This window comes from Rhodamnia argentea, chromosome 7 (genome assembly GCF_020921035.1).
Source record: "Rhodamnia argentea isolate NSW1041297 chromosome 7, ASM2092103v1, whole genome shotgun sequence".
NCBI lineage: Eukaryota > Viridiplantae > Streptophyta > Magnoliopsida > Myrtales > Myrtaceae > Rhodamnia > Rhodamnia argentea.
Genome location: NC_063156.1, coordinates 15,099,812 through 15,112,545, shown reverse-complemented (window position 1 = coordinate 15,112,545; position 12,734 = coordinate 15,099,812).

Sequence of the window (12,734 nt, the reverse complement as noted above, 5' to 3'; positions counted from 1 at the left end):
ATTTGAGCCTTTATGATCTTCATTTCTAAACCATTGTTGGTGATCACCTCCATATACTGGGGCAAGACACAAGAATTACCAGCAATAAACCAAAAAATATAATCTGGAGGAATTTCTGATCCCGATCTCGAAAAGAGCCAGTCAATGCGAAAAATGACAAGAGACAAAAGAGATAAAAAAAAGCAAAGTGCCTGGTAAAAGCAAAGGCCAAGGCCCATTTGAAATCGTCTCGTAAAAAAGAAAAAGTTTGAGAATCACAATGAAAAGAGGAAAATCCTCAAAGTCAGCTGAAGAAAGATATTTGTGAATCTTCCTAAAAGCGCGAACAATTGCTGGTAACGATATCAAGGTGATCACTCACGTTCACCCCTCTTTTGAAAATATGGTCTTTCTCAAAAAACCCACCTTAAGCCAAGGTACAACCTATTCCCAAAGCTTTTCTGATCTAGAGATGTCTCAGGCTGATCCGAGAGATTACATAGGAAGCTACCGCTTAAAGAGGTAAGCACAATCATGTCTTATCATATCTTCGGGGTTCTTGACTTATAGACCCGAAAAAGTTATTCTTAATGAATATTCCTTTCTTAGCCTCAAGATAAATATCCTTTGAGAAGGCTTTGACTTGGCCTAAATTACGGTCCCTTTTAAATGCCTTCTCTGATCAATCAGATTGTATACACCTCGAATGATCCCGAAACCTTAAGATTAGGTTTTACGTGAGCAGATTTGAGCTTTGAAAAGCCTTCCCAAATGGTGAGAAGCTCTCTTGGATGAAGGAAATCCTTTTGAAAACTTTTAAGGCAATCTTTTTGAAGAATACTCGGATCATGATATTCAAAATTCTTCCCTAATGGAGATTTGAACATGTGTGCTATTCGACAATGTGTTTGGACAAGCTTCCTTCACATATGCAAGCTGAAAACCTTTTAATCATGATTCCTAAGTTTTTCCCTAAAACTTAGGATCGCCTTTTCTTTGTCATGATCCGTGGGCCTACTACATCCACTGGATTGCTCAGAAAGCAGCTCTAATGACATTCAATTGAATTTCTGCAGGTTTTCTAGTCTCCCCAAATTATCAGAATGACTACATTTTTAAAGATCCGAAAATCGGGTTTGAGCTTCTATAGGTTCGCTAGTAATCCTAGGTCCTCAGATGGCACTCTCTTCCTTTTAAATCTGAAAATCGGGTTTGAGCTTCCGTAGGTTCGCTAGTAATCCTAGGTCATCAGATGGCACTCTCTTCCTTTTAAATCTAAAAATCGGGTTTCACCTTCCGTAGGTTCGCTAGTAATCCTAGGTTCTCAGATGGCACCCTCTTCCTTTTAAATTTGAAAATCGAGTTTGAGTTTCTATAGGTTCGCTAGTGATCCTAGGTCCTCAGACGACACCCTCTTTCTTTTAAATCTGAAGTTTAGTTTAAGTTTCCGAAGGATTCCTAGTAATTATAGGTCCTTGGAACAATACCCTTGTTACCGCTTTTGTCAATTCCAGAAGGAAGACATTAGGGTAGTCCTTTAAATGGTGAATTCATTTCTACAGGATAGCCAATCTCCTTTTAAACGGATAGACAATCTCCTTTAAATGGTGAATTCCTTTCTACAGGATAGCCAATCTCCTTTTAAAGGGATAGCCAATCTCCTTTAAATGGTGAATTCTTTTCTACAGGATAGCCAATCTTTTCTAAATGGTAAATTCTTTTCTATAGGATAGCCAATCTCCTTTTAATGGTGAATTCCTTTCTACAGATGACCCAATATCCTTTTAAACGGATAGCCAATCTCCTTTTAATGGTGAATTCCTTCCCGTAGGATAACCAATTCCCTTTTTTTATGGTGAATTCCTTCATACATGATAATCAAATATCCCTTTTTGGATCTTTCCGGGTAAATCCCTTATTATAGGGTAAACCCTCCTTTTAACCTTCAAATTGCTGCAAAAGACACTTACCATCGGACGGGCGCGGCTCTTTAAAGAGACCTCACGAATTGTTCAAAGGTAATCCCATAAACTCGTCCTATCAACCTCCAACCGACAATCTTTAGACCATTGACAGGTGAGCCACGAGTAAATCTCTCTCTTCATTTCTCTCTCACATTAGGAATGGGCCGAAGTGAATTCTTCATGAGATTTTGAACTTCAATGGCAAAGGTGAGATAATTGAATGTTGAAACCTGTTTTTCTTAAACTTTTCCCCGGTTGAGTCGAGTGAAGATTCAGGTGTCACATTGTCTTTGAAAGCAACCTCTAATCGAGATTCCTTTCAAAAAGGGGCGGCTGTTGACACTTGATTTTTTGGTCAAGTGTTTTTAGCTTTATTTTATAAAAATTCATAGAAAATTCATAAAAAGTCAAAAAAAAAATTTGAAAAATCAAGTTTGGAAGCCTTGGCCAAGCATAAGGAACCATTCTTGAACAAAAAATAATTTTTCATATTTTTCAAATTTTTTTATATTTTCAAAAAATAGAAAAATACAAGAAAATTCACAAAAAATACTTCCCGAGGTCGTAAAAATACACAATAATGTCCAATATTTTTATTTTAATTCCTTTTTCATATTGACCTCAATAAAAATCAAAAATTGGATTCAATTCTAGGTGTTTCTTCATAACACTAAGAGTTGAATTTAAGAAAAAATGCGATTTTAGTCTTTTTATTTGTAAATTTTGCATGTTTTGAGTCAAGACATTCAATTATAGTCCTCTACACATTAAATTTGATCAATTTCACCCTTAATTATGCGAATTGCTCGGATTGGACAAAAATCCCCAAAATATTTGCAATTTAGTCTCTAGAATTTCTAATTTTTGAAATTACTTTTAATCCACGGACTTTCATGATAAAATTGGACTACCTTCCAAGGTTTTCATATGTTATGAATCGATTGGTGGGGGTAATTTGATCCAATTTGACTATTTGGGTGCTCAATTGAACTTTTTCCCGATTTGCAATTTTAGAAAATTTTGGGGTTTTTATAGAAATTGATAAGAACTTTGGGCAAAATCACATTTTTAGATAGTATTTGGGCCCTTGAGTTCAATTTTGAGGTTTAATTGCAAAAATTCCCCACGGATTTGGATTAATTTTGAAAATTACGAGTCAAAACTGGTTCAAACCGGTTTGACCGCCGGTCGGACCGGTCAGACCGGCCCAGAACCGTGTCGTCTTCTTCCCCGGCCTCCCGCCCGTTTTGCAGGTTTAAAGATCGAGATTTGACGACCAAATTGGAGGACCAATTGGCTATAATCGGACAAGCTTAGGGAGGCGTCTTGTTCACCAAGTTAATACGTGTCAATCGCCACCAACTTTGGGGCCAATGCTTGCCGGAGCACCGAGAAATCGCCCGTCAAAGTCTCGATAATCCAGAAAGTCAACCTTCAAGGAACTTGCTCAAATTCGTGTCTAATTCGTATGCGCTGGAGTTGCTGATGGAGTTGGACGGACTTCCCGTTGTCTCCATCACCGTTTAGACCCCTTCGCACGCTTGGGCACGTGCGAAGGAGGGTCGGCGAAGCCCCTCCCGATGCGCCAAAAATTCAAAAACTGGTATAAAAGGCTCGGGAAGCTTCACGAACGCAGGAGAGGCTCATTGTGCTTGTCCAAGAAACATAATAGAGAGAGAGTGAAAAAAGTAGAGAGAGAGAGAGTCTCGCGCGACGCCATTGTCGAAGCTTCACACCAAAGCTTCGCGACTTTCGGCCCAACCAATCCAGGCTGAACCAGAGTGTTGGATCATCACCGGAAGCTCGCCCGAGCCGAGGGGAAGCGATCGCAATAAGTCTCGCAGCTCCTTGTGCCAGAAATCGGTAAGTCGAGCTCTGAACCATTTCACCGTGCATCAATGGCGACTTGCTCGGATGATCATCATTTTGAGGATTAGTGTATGCGTTTTGATCCTTGAACATCACCGACCATGATTGCATCTTACTTTTGCATTGATTTCACTCGAAATACCCGAGTCGAACCTCCTACCTATCTCGGTCTAGTCGAACATTGGTCGGGCTTTTCCAACCATTGCGAGCTCAATCCGAGCTTGAGGTAAGTCTCCTAAACTCATTGTGGTGCTTCTGTGTCAAGGAATTGTGATGATATGCTCTCCATTGTCCGATTAGTTCGCGACGATCGTGCTCTGTGCGTAGTTCATAGCTATTGATTCCATCGGTAGAATTGCTTGATTCCGAGATGTGTTGATCTGCATGTTGAGTCGAGTCGATTAGAGTTGGTTTCACGTGATTTAGTTAAGATCTCACCATTAGATGTCGCCGAAGAGGTCCCGACCGTTGGTTGCGTCGTCGTCACGAGGGAAAAGACGAGGCTGAGGTGGCGGTCATCGAGTCAAAGTCCGAGGTGGTGAGCTGTGAGTGGTCTAGGTCATCGTCCGGTCAAGATAGCCGTTAGTCGGGTTTAAACGATTAGGCGGATCGGACGACTAGGGAAAATCGGGATCTTTAGTTGTGGATCGTTCGATCTAGTTTTATTTTATTTTTGATAATTCGTTTATTTGGTAGAAAATCATAAAAATGCGAAACGGTGCCGTTTTGGTTAAAGGGTGTGCAGCGTCGTTTAGGTCCAAGGGCATATGCGGCGTCGTTTTGGTGCATAGGGCAAGCGCAATCAGGTGTGGCAAGGCGCACGTAAATCAAAGTGAGTGGACGGTCAAGATTAGTTCCGGGTTTGATCATAGTCGTCCGTTTTTTTTTTTTGTTATTCGGAGATTAGTTTTCAAAAAATTAAAAAAAATACCCGAAAAAATAGAAACGGTATCATTTTGGTCGAGCGCGTCTGAGTCGGGTCGGGATCGGGTTGATCAGGTTGACCCGGTCCCGAAAATTAATAAAAAATTCATAAAATCTTTCTAAAAATCCAAAAAAAAAAATCAATAAAATTCATAAAAAAAAATCCCAACAAATGTCAGAAAATTTCAGAAAATTTCCAAAAAATTTTTAGATCGATTCAGGATTCCTATAGTCCGGATTGAAAATTTTTGAAGTTACGAGGGTCGGTTTACACCGACCTGAAAAATTAATAATTTTTAGAAAATCAATAAAAAAATTCCAAAAAAATCAGAAAATTGCAAAAAATTTTGAAAAATCACAAAAAATGGGAAATTGCCACATTCAACTGGCCCGACCCTATTTTGCAGTTTTTGGGTCTCGAACCTTCAAAAATGACCATTTTACCCTTCCGGGCCTTTAGCCCCAAAAATTTTCCGAACCACCCCGAGACTTGTTTGGATCTTTCTTTAGGCCGATAGGGCCGTATTTGACATGCCATGCTTGATTGTTTGTTTGATTTGATTATGCATTTTAAATTCCCTGATTGTGATTGATAGGTTAGAAATTCCCATTTACATGACAAACATAGATCGTTAGAGCCTATCATGCCTTGAACTTCACCCGTACGAATTCCTAGGTTAGAAAATCGGTCAACTCCCGTAATCGAAAGGGCATCGATGTGAATTTCGGCATAACCAAGTCCCCGGACCCACTTCTCCGGTTTTCGAGGAATCGAATGGTTTCTCTCGACCGCTCGATAAGGTTCCCAATCATACCCTCCAAAAATTGATTGGTGGCTACTCCATATACATGTACACCGTGCACATGCCACCCGACTACACTAAAGGTCAACCCCGATATCTTAATCTCTTCTTCCCGTCGCGATTCAAGTAATGGGTCTTGGGAGGAACCCACGTGCCAAGACTCACCGCCAACTAGATCGGAGCGTGGCTCGTTAGCCCTACCCATATTCCCAAACCGATTCGGGAGGGTTGCAACACCCATGAGCAGTAGTAGCAGCAGCGGCTTGGGCAATAGCGACAACTTGCTCTTGAGTCTCGCTGCCCATTAAGTTTTTAATTTCTTCTAGAGCCCTACGGACTCTATTCACTCTTGGATCCTCCCTAACTCATGTTCCGGAGCTAGATGCTCCCCGAGAACCTCCTCTAGAACTTCCTCTAGATCCTCCTCCAGAACCTCTACCTTGATTGTCCATATCCATTAACTTTCACAACACCCGAACCAAAATAATTCCACCAAGGAATTAGAGACCTAAATCATCTACTCGAGTCTAGCAGTTCCACATTGCTTATCACGGCAATTAGCACAAAACTAACAATCGTTTCTAGTAGAACGATTTAGCAAACAACACCAAACACTCAAGACGAAAACAATCAACCATACAAATCACAAGCGCACGTTCAAATGCCCCGCATAACACGTTTAACTTGCGTAAACACCTAAGGTCTCTCTATTTAACCATCCCAAAGTCATCGCTCCTTATCACTTCATATCTCATCCAAAATTGAATTGAGCTGACCTTGCTAGGATACCACTCCAAATGGGAATGTCACGACCCGAACCCCGTGAGCCCGTCGACATCCCACCTAGCCATATTATCGTACGCTTCTCCAGGATCCAAAGGCCAACAAAACAAAACATGCCCAAGTAGAAACAAATCTCCGTACGAAAACCAACATCAATATGATAACTTGGGATGGTAAAAACAAACTTATGTACATATATACATAATTGTTACCGCTCTCAAACCTAGGGCTTCAGAGGCCACTGCACAAGCCTATGACCACCTATAACAAAAAGATTACGTGGTCGAAGCCCACTATACTTCCAAAAGATAACACTCTACAAAAGGTCAAGAGACCAACTACCCTAGGCCTCGTCCTCACTATCCGCTACTATCTCATCTATAGCTATCAACTCGTTCTCGTCCATTTCCAGTGGCTATTCCGCATTCAATGGCTCCACAATTTCCCCATCCGCGACCGGCACCATGACCTCGGGGTCGGGCTCCCAACCCGCCGGTCCAGCATATGAGTGCACCACTACGCCATCCGGAGGTGCAGCACTAGTGGGGTTCCATTCCCCAACACCGTCGTAGGGAATATCGAACCCACTCAACGAACCCACTGATAAATCCCCGTGGCGGTACGTCCACGCCACGTATATGTGGGGCTTCCAAGAGAGCTCTTCTGTGTCCACCCAAATAGTTGTCGCATGCCTATAATACACTTTGTCTTCCCCCACCGGATACTCCGTTACTAACGTATCCATATCCCGGGGAATGTCGAACCTCATTGTTGAGGCGGAGGGTTTGAAAAAGAGAGCCCACGACGGGGTGAGAATAAATCTTAGTAAGAAGGTCCCTAATTCTAGGTTAGGGCGCTAGTGCCTCCAGACACATCCTAGATGAGCAATTTCTCAACAATTCCTCCTTCAATCAATAATTCCAAAAATAAATTCCAGAATATTTCATTCTTTCTCCCAAAATTGTCACACATTTATAAAAATTCCACGTTACTCCCATATCGGCGTTCCATGCCTCAGACTATCATAAAAATATTCCACGTACTCCAGAGCCCGCGTTTGACGCCTCGGGCTATCGTATAAAATTCCACGTTGACTCAAAGCATGCGTTTAACGCATCAGACTAACATAAAATATTCCACGTTATTCCAATGCCCGCGTTTAATGTATCAAGCTACAATACGTATGGACAGACCCGCGTAATAATGCCTCAGGTCATTATATAGTCCGAACCCGCGTAATAATGCCTTAGGTCACTATAACTCGCGTAATAATGCCTTAGGTTAATATCCCGCGTTTAACACCTCGGGATAAAATAATAAGCACAACCTCGCATTTAAGGCCTTAGGGTAAAATAATAATAACGGAGCCCGCGTCATAACGCCTCAGCAAAAATATGGTCTTATAAGATACGAACCCCGCATCATAACGCTTCGGGGTAAAATTCCACACTTCATCTCCATTAATCCTCATAAAGACCATATAACAACAATAATTCCTCAATCGCTCGTCCGATACCACACAATCTCTTAAATCCTTCCGATCGATCAATTTTCGCCACGTGATCTTGCTAAACTTCCCGATTAGAATATCGAGACCACCCGATCTCACCAATTTTTTTCCAATAAAAGATCGGGTCCACACGATCTTTCTAATTTTTCCCAACCGCTCAATCGAGACCACTCGAATTAATTATACCAAATAAATATTTGATCGGAACCACGTGATTTACTCACGTTGAATAAATAATAGAGCGGGACCACCCGATTAAATCACACTCAAGCGGTCGGTCAATCGGGCCACATGATTAATTTATGCTACCACAAAAATTAATCTACGCCACACGATATTATTTATGCTAACGTAGCAATTAATAATCACTATATGATCGAAGATTTAACCACTCAATTTGAGTTTCGTGATGCCGAACAAAGTACAGATTTCCAAATCCTGGAGTGGTGGAAGAGTCACTCAATCGATTACCTAGTTCTCGCCCTCATCGCTCGCTTGATATTAACAACTCTTTCTTCAAAAGTTGTAGTTGAATAAACATTTAGTGCTGGAGGATTAGTTTTGGACTCTCGCAGTTCAAGATTAAGTCTGGAGTTTGTGGAAGCTCAAGCTTGTGTCAACAATTAGACGAAGGCTAGATTTCGATACTAAGAGCTGGATCGAGAACACGAATTCTTTAGTGAGGATTGTGGAGATACCACCTCCACGGGTACTACAACAGGTAGCGACGATTGACGATGAGGTAAATTGGGGTTATCAAAGGTAAAAGAACTACATGGGCTTTGATTCTTCTATCCCCAAGAAGATATGTAAGCGCTTAATGATAATTCATTAGGTTCAAGCCCATTCTTCCTCTCTCTTTTTTTTCCTAAATTTTATTACAATGTACAATTTAATTATAATTTATAATTTATTGTGTTTATTTCATTATTTATTATTTTAAAAATTAAATTTAAAAAACGTAATCGGAATAGGCCCGAGAACCAGCCCGGAATCGCCGATTCCACTTCTTTTAGGAACCGGAACCGCTAGTTTCTAAACCGTAACCGATGGTTTCGAGGAATCGGCCACGTCTAGTTACAACAATCATTAGCTCTACAAGCTCAATCTCGCTACAAGCACCATCTATGTCGATTACCACGTTAATACCGGCTACCTAAGGAGTTTCTGGTTGCAACTCCAGCTCAAGCTGAACATTGTCCAGGTTTATATGAACACTACTATAATCATTTCTGACCGAAAGTAGTGGAGACTCGTCAAATGTAACTTCTCTGTTGATAACATGTGAATTTAATATCGGACACCACAAATAATAATCTCACTCACCTTGTGCATAGCCTAGGAACATGCATTTCTTGCCCTTTCATCGAGCTTACTATCACTAACTTGAACATAACATGGGCAACCAAATATTCTAAGAACAGAATAATTAGCAACGTTACCCGATCACCCTTCTTCAAGAGTCCGACATCCAATTGCAATCGATGGAGATCTATTCATTAGGTAGCTCGTCATACTAATCACATCCACTAGAAACCTCTTAGCCATACCAACACTAGCGAGCATTTTATGGGTTGTTTCTTGTAATGTTCTACTCAATAACTTTGCAACATATTGTGGTTCATTCGCACTAGTGTGGTGTCTCACTATGTCTTGTTTCATGCATAATTCATTTAACAGCTTCGAGCAAAACTCCATGCTTTTGTCAATCTGCACCTACTTGATTTTTTTTTACTAGTCTCCTTTTTTTATTAAAACTCACAACCGCCCGATCTTGATAATAGCATCAAACTTGTGCCTAAGCACAAACACTCAAGTCCTCCTCGAGTAGCAATCTACAACTATTAGCATAAATCTAGCACTCTTCATTGAAAGAAATCGCGACAACCTATGAACATCTAAGTGAATTAATTCTGCAATCTTTGTGGTTTCTCCGATAGTCGCATTAAATTGCACTTTCCACCGGTGATATAAATCACAGCACCTGCATACTTTTAGTTTGTCAGCAATATAACCACACAATAAATTTCTTTCACTTAGAACCTTCGGGCTTCTCTCGCTATGATGCCTCAAACGCATATGCTACAATTCAAACTCTCGAACATATGCATCTAACATTTCCGCTACAAAATCTGTCACTATCTCACCTTGAAGCTCATACATGTCATTATGCTTGATTTCTTTCATTATCACCAAGGTACATCAAACAATTTTTAGAATTCTACATTCTAACGAATATTGACACCCAATTGAATCCAAGACACTCAAGGAAATCAAATTTTTCTTCAACTCCCGAATATGCCTAATTCTAGTCAATGTCCTCACAATACCGTCATGCATTTTGATTCTAACATCACCAACACCTATAATATTGCATTCAGCATTGTTCCCCAACCGCACTTTACTACTATTCATGCATTGATAAGTAGTAAACCAATTCCCGTTTGGCATATCATGAAACGAACAACCAGAATCCACAATCCATCCATCAAATAACGAATCATCAATAACAGACAAGACAACATCAGCATTATCCGAATTACTGTCGGTTATAACTACAACATCATCCATATATTCAACTCTAAGTCCCTTTCCCTTCTCGTTTTTCAGCATAAGGCAATCTCCTCTAAAATACCTCATCTTGCCACAGTTCCAACAGACATCACCACCGGTTTCGGATTGATTGCGTCTATTCGAGTTTGTACTACTTCTGCTAACACTAATACCAATTCTTCTTCTATTTTCACCTACTAAAGCGGTAGATACAGATTCGCCGGATTTTCTTCTACGGATGTCCTCACTTAGAATTAAATCTCGAATCTCATCAAACGTCAAACATGTTGACCCAAAGAAATTACTAACAGCGAGTAATGTAGTATTCCAACTATCGGGCAATGTGGACAATAAAATCAAAGTACATATCTCATCTTTAAAGCCAATATCAACTGAACTCAATTGACTAACAATCACATTAAATTCATTGATATGATTAGCAACTGACGCACCTTCGCTCATCTTCAAATTAAATAGACATCGTATTAAATAGACCTTTTTGATCGCAGATGGCTTCTCGTACATATCTGACATGGCTTTCATCAAACTCGTAGTGGTCTTCTCTTTGATGATATTAAACGCGACGTTACGAGCCAACGTCAACCAATTAACACTCATTCTTGGTCTATCCAACAATTCTGAATTAGTTGGCTTCATCGCCTCTGGTTTCTCCCCAAACAGGGGCAAGTGCGGTTTCATCCGATATAGATAACCCTCAATCTGCATCTTCTAGAAACCAAAGTCATTTCTCTCAAATTTGTCGATTTTCACTTTAACTTCTTCTATCGCAATCGATTCGCTTCAACTCAAGCAAGCCTAGCTTTGATACCAATTGTTGCCCAGAGCAAGCGATCGAATGATAAATAAACAGAACAAGAAAATAAATTTGACATCAAATGTACATAGTTTGGTCATAGAGACCTACGTCCACGGGGAGAGCAGCAACGAATTTCACTATAAAACAAGCGATACACGGAGATTACAGATTGCACTCGAGTCACTTAGACACTTTCGGTGTTTCTCAATTCTAATTACATCCAACAACGCACACAATGTTTAGCCTCCAATTCCTAGCGAAATAATCTCTCAATCTTACAAAGAAATTACACAAATATAATAACAAGATTTAATCGGCTAAAAGACACACGTACTCTAGTCTTTGATTTCACGCACAAAGAAGAGTGCTTCGGATGTAACCACACATAGAATTCCCTCTGCCTACAGTTCTCAACAAATGGTGCCCATGAAGCTTCCTCAAATCAGAATATATATATAAAATGTATATCCATAGGAGTTCGTTCAATAGTCCATGAGTTGGTCAACAGTCCAAGTTGGACTTTTCTTTTTCCTTGACCGACTTCAAGTCAAGAAATCTCCGAGGGATATTATCGAATAGAAGATACATTCCATAGTGCACAGTTATAGATATCCACGAATATTCCAATTTGGACTTTCTTTAACCAATGTGATATCAATAAAAAAAGAAATATCCAATTTCAAATATTCAAATTTTCACTTCGAGTTCAAATTCGAGACATATTTCTAACAGTTCTGTTCACAACATTCACTCTTATCAAACTTAAAATTTTTATTTCCGTATTATTTTATCAAATTTGATTATAATCACTTATTCACGCCCTCTAACTGATAGTGCTAGCAAACAACACCTTCAAGAAGAAAGATGGCCTTTATGAGTGGCTCGTTATACCTTTTGGTTTGTCGAATGCTCCCGGCACATTCATGAGACTCATGAATGGACTGCTTCATTCATTTATTCATCCATTTGTTGTTGTTTATTTTGAAGACATTCTAGTTAGTGGTATAAACGAGGAGGAGCCTGTATTTCATTCAAAATAGGGTTTTTGAAGCCTAGAGAAAGCAAAAACTATACGTTTAAAGGTGGAGAAATGTTAATTCTTTTTTACAAACATCATAATTCTTGGGATACGTACTGTCGAAGGATGGGATCTCTACAATCAGTTCAAGGTTGAGGCAATAAAGATTTAGACGGAGCCAAAATCAAGTTCTGATGGATTTTCCATGGAATTGCTTCTTTCTATCAATCAACTCTCAAGTTCAGCTCATGTTTTGTCGATTGAACCAATCCATTCGTTATTCATGCAAGCAAAAACCAATTTCAGTTACAATTTAATTATATGGGTTCCAGAATGAAGTTGTTGAATATGCAGTATAGTTGTCCACTTACAAAACTTATTGTTGACTTCGAGGCTCGTAATTGACTATCTAGCAACCAATGACAGTTCTGATATTTTCGTTGCTGCTTGTTGATCTTTTGAGATGATTATTCCGCTTTCAAGGCCGGTTCACAAATTTGAAGGATCAAGTCAA